Raw genomic sequence first — 4,944 nt, 5'->3', positions numbered from 1 at the left:
CCCCCTGGCATCGGGGCACTACAATGGGCAGCCTCCCGCTTAATTGACATCGATATACGAATCAATTATCATCAAAGGCGTGGGGGGCGAGATAAGCGGGCGGTTGCCCAGAGACAGGTGGGTGGGCCACGAAGAGCTCGGCCCTGAGTAGGCCTCCTGTCATGGTGACAGGTGGGCGGGCCACAGAGTTCAGCCCCAGGAGGCCCCCTGTCACAATCACCTTCATAGAGGCCCCCCAAACTCACCTGCCATGACATTGGATAGAACTTCAGTGGAGGGGATCTCTGTTGAGGATGCCTCCAGAGTTGTCATGTCCGTTGGTGGATGTCCACAGGGCTCCAACCTCCCCAACACCCTGGCCATGCGCCAACCTTTGTGACAAGCCTAAGGATCTTTTGCAGCTAGCCCCTACATGATGTCTTCCTCCATTCCCATGCTTTCTCCTTCATGGATGGGTGTCTGGGACTCCAACTGGACCCAGGAGGTTTGAGATGCTTTGTTTTTGGAGACATCCCCTCTGATGCTCTAGATATTACCAGAAGGATGGTGCCGATTGCCACCATGTTCGTGTATTGCCCATGATCTCCCATCAGGGTCTTTGTTTTCCAAAATCCAGTAAGGGAGGGCTGAGTAAGCCTGTGCTAGGCAGGGAAAGAAAATAGGACAAAAGGATGAACAAAAAGAACCACGCCAATCACACAAGACAAACAAGCCAAGGGGGACCCAAACAAGGAAGGAAAAGGATCAGTAGAGGAAAAAAGAAGGTAAAGAGCAGGGGAAACCATAGAGCTGTAGGGTTTTTACTCCCCACCACATCAAGTGCCCTCGGCAAGCATGTCCCTTGGGCTGGGACCTGTGCTTCTACCCCAGCCAGGGTCTTCTTCATCTCCTGCCAGAACTGCCTCCAGCCCAGCATCTCGGTGCCAGCCGACAGTGGTGCGAGCTCTGATAGTGGCTCCTGCTGCCGCCATCGCTGGTCTTTGCTAGTTCCTGCGGCCCACTCCAGTTCTGGTTACACCTGATGTGGAGAGCTCTTGCAGCTCCTACTGCCACAGCCATGCAGGCTCTCCGGCTCCTTGCCGGTGCTGGGAGCCTCCAGTTCAGTGATCCCCTGTCGCTTCTCCCACTCCCAGCATTGCCTTTCCCACACTTTCAAGGCTGGATTTTTATCTTTTCAGGGCAGTGTCTCCTGTTGATGTCACCTGGTCACAGCTGTAGATGGGCATGGCTGATGAACTGCCTGGGCATCTCTCCCCAGTGTGCTTCATCGCTTGTTCTGCATCCTGCAGGCAGTGAGTGTTTGTTTTCTTTTCCATTTGTCTTAGGCTTCTCTGCAGGCATGGTTTCCCACTCTTACATTCCTGGGACACAGTGAAAGCAGGGAAGTTACCAAGGAGAAGTATACCTACATGGCCCGTGCTTTCAGGGAGGCAGTTGGAATAGCCAAAACAACTACAGAGCTGAGGCTGGCAACACAAATTAAAGATGACAAAAAAGTTTTGTGTTTTTTTTTTTTTTTTTTTTTTTTTTTTTTTTTTCGGTATGTAGGGAGTAAAAGGAAGGTTCAGGGCACCATAGAAGCCCTACTGAACAAGAAGGAGCAATTAGTGACAGACAGTGGGACAAGGCTGAGCTATTAAATGACTTTTTTGCCTTAGTGTTCTTGAACAAGGGTCAAGATAAATCTCCTAACAGGTTCTTAGGCATTAGAGGAACACCAGCCCACCAACTGTCGATGCTGACTTGGTGCAGAGTCACTTGGATGGACTGGATGTATTTAAGTCGGCAAGCCCAGATGAGCTGCATCCAAGAGTACTGAAGGAATTGCCCGGTGTCATGGCAGAACCACTGGCACAGCTGTTTGAGCACTTGTGGCACTTGGGTCAGGTTCCAGAGGACTATAAAATGGCCAATGTGGTCCCTATTTTCAAGAAGGGAAGGAAGGAGGATCCAAGTAATTATAGGCCAGTCAGTCTCACCTCTGTCCTTGGAAAGGTATTTGAAAAGATTATGAAGGATCATATTTGTGGGAGTCTAGCAGGAAAAATAATGCAGCAGGAAAACCAGCTTGGATTCATAGCAGGTAGATCATGCCTGACCAAGTGTAATAGTAAGAGCTTTACTTAATGCTCATAGCAAGAGTTTTGTATGCTGACTCCATAGTAGGCCGGTATTATAGCACATAGCTTTTTGCTCTTTGATAATGACCGAACCATGAACCTAGATAGTAGAATGTTGTAATACAGTGGAATGTGGTAAACACCAGGTGTGCTGCATCACGACTCATCCCCAAATCCCTAGTTCAAGATAACTTTAAGATAACCAAATCCCTAGTTCGAGATAACTTTTATTTACTCCACACTATATAAGCTGTACATTCTTAAGTTACAGGGAGTTCCTCAACTCTGGCAACTATGTTTTATAAGCCCTGGATCAGTAAACACATAAATGGTATACCACAGAAAGACACCCCTGAATACGCTACATTCAGATATGCCTATGGATATCAGAAGCACCCCACCACACAGAGACTCAAAGAGACACTGCATCCTAAAAGTTAGTAGGCAGGAGTGAGGCCAGGTCCATGAGGCACGGGAGGATTGTGGGAGAGACGCATTTAAAGCCATAGAGACCAATACAACTTCTAATGTCAGCAGCTAGAACAAAGATTGGTCATTGGGGAAAAGTGTAATACAGAAGGAACAAGGCAGTAAAAACTTTTCTAGGCACACTCAAACTCCTGTCAGAAAGAATGACTCATAGGAACCTAGAGCAGCATGTTGAGACTGAGTTTGTAGCAAGCCATAAGACACAGTACAGAAGAGAAGCCACACCTTATGTAAAAGATACTAGCACGAGCCACGTGTCTACATGCACCCATAGCCTTTATTCTACAGGAGCAGAACCACCTGCATGGTAAGTTCCTCAGCTTGGTCCAATCCATTTGGAATGAACATGAAAGACCTTCAGTACATCAAAAAAGTGGAAATCCATAGTACTGGGGGCAAAAATGCCCATACAATCATAGAAAAGTAAGATTCGAAGGGACCTCAGGGGGTCATCTAGTCCAATCCCCTGCTCAAACAGGACCAGCCCGAACTAGACAATTCTAGCCAAAGCTTTTTATAGCTGAGCCTTAAAAAAAACTTCCAAGGATGGAGACTCCACCACCTGTCTAGGTGACTTGTTCCAGTGTTTCATACCTTCCTAATGATAAAGTATTTCCTAATATCCAAACTAAATTTCCCTTGTTGCAACATGAGACCATTGCTCCTTATTCTGTCATCTTCCAGCACTGAGAATAGTCTTACCATCTGTTTTGTAATATATAGAAGGAGAACTAAGTTCATATATAGAATGCATTCTACAAATGAGCTTAGTTCTCCTTGTGGTTCTCCTCAAGACCTGCAACAGACTTGTTTTTTGGTTTTTTGGTGGTTTTATTTTTTTTATTTTCCCCCATCATAGGAAAATAAGGCCTGAAGGCACTTAATGAAATCATCTAGTCCAATCCAGTGTGCAAGCCTCAAGGCAGGATCATCCCAAGTAAATTAAACAAGGACAAGAGCCAATTCCTGCATTTAGGATGGAATAATTCCATGAAGAAATACAGACTGGGGTGCAGGCAATGTTTAGGGAGGGCACAGGGGGGCACGTGCCCTCCCCTGAGAGTGCTGGTGCCCCCCTGACAGTGAGCCCTCTGGCTGGCAGGGGGGCACAGAGAGCACCAGTGCCACCGCCCCCCCACCCCGAAATTGGCTTCTGGTGTGCTCAGCGACTGGCCGCTAGGAGGCCCCCCCAGACTCAGGAGGTACCACTCCCCTATGGAGTGGAGAATGACTGGCTAGGCTTCAGTACTACAGAGAAGGACAGGGGGTTACAGTTGATCATAAGCTGAATATGAAATAAGTGTGCTCCTTTTGCAAAAAAAAAATTTTACAGTTGATCATAAGCTGAATATGAAATAACAGTGTGCTCCTTTTGCAAAAAAAAAAAAAAAAAAAATGCCAACACCATACTGAGTTGTAGTAACAGGAGGGTCACTTTCAAATCAAGGGAAGTGATTCTTCCACTCTTTTCAGTAGTGGTGAGGCCTCACCTGGAGTATTGTGTCCAATCCCAGGCCCCGCACTTCAAGAGAGATGTGGCAATTTGTAAAGAAACACACAGGGCAAAAGAAAATGAAATACTGAATGAACTAGAATTAGACTTCATAGACTTCATAGACATTAGGGGCTGGAAGGGAATTTGCAAATCATCAAATGCAGTACCCCCCATCATAGGTAGGAAGTCATCCAGGATCAAGTGACCCCAGCCAGAAAAATATCCAGATGTTTTTTCAAAGACTCCAAAATAGGTGCTCACACCAGCTCTGGGGCAGTCTGTTCCAGACCCTGGACACATGCACTATAAAGAACTGTTTTATTATGTCAAGTCTAAATCAGTCTTCCTGAAGTTTATGTCCATTAGATCTTGTTTTCCCTGGGGAAGCTTTGGTGAACAGCTTTTCTCTCAGGTCCTGATGTACTCCTCTTATATAATTGTAGGCTACTATCAGGTCCCCCCTGGGCCTTCTCTTTTTCAGACTGAAAAGCCCCAAATCCCTCAGCCTTTCCTCATATGGCCTGCCCTCCAGACCTTGTATCATATGAGTGGCTCTCCTCTGGACTCTGTCAAGCTTCTCTACATCCCTCTTGAAGTGGGGTTGGGGACCCAGAATTGGCTGCAGTACTCCAGCTGCAGCCTCACCAAAGCCAAGTAAAGAGGGAGGGTGACATCCCTGGTTTTCCTTGAGAGGCATTGGTGGATGAATGCCAGAGTTTGATTTGCTTTGTCAGCCACAGCATCATACTGGTAACTCATATTCATCTTGTGGTCAGTCAGGACCCCCAAGTCTCTTTTGGTCATGGTGCTAGCGAACAAAGCACTGCCGAGCTTGTAAGT

General features: G+C 46.8%; 1 long non-coding RNA gene across 1 annotated transcript in view; it reads left to right on the top strand.

Annotated features, from left to right (window-relative positions):
• The window catches only part of LOC102388154, a 4,334-nt gene extending 789 nt beyond the window's left edge, over window positions 1-3,545 (top strand). The window contains exons 2-3 of the long non-coding RNA XR_325364.1: window positions 1,179-1,292; window positions 3,469-3,545. This is a non-coding gene — a long non-coding RNA (uncharacterized LOC102388154). The remainder of the gene's footprint in view (window positions 1-1,178; window positions 1,293-3,468) is intronic.
• The last annotated feature ends 1,399 nt before the right edge of the window (window positions 3,546-4,944 follow it).

This window comes from Alligator sinensis, unplaced genomic scaffold (genome assembly GCF_000455745.1).
Source record: "Alligator sinensis unplaced genomic scaffold, ASM45574v1 scaffold892_1, whole genome shotgun sequence".
NCBI classification, from domain to species: domain Eukaryota; kingdom Metazoa; phylum Chordata; order Crocodylia; family Alligatoridae; genus Alligator; species Alligator sinensis.
The sequence above is the reverse complement of the archived record's forward strand: the minus strand, read 5'-3'. Positions and strand labels throughout refer to the sequence as shown.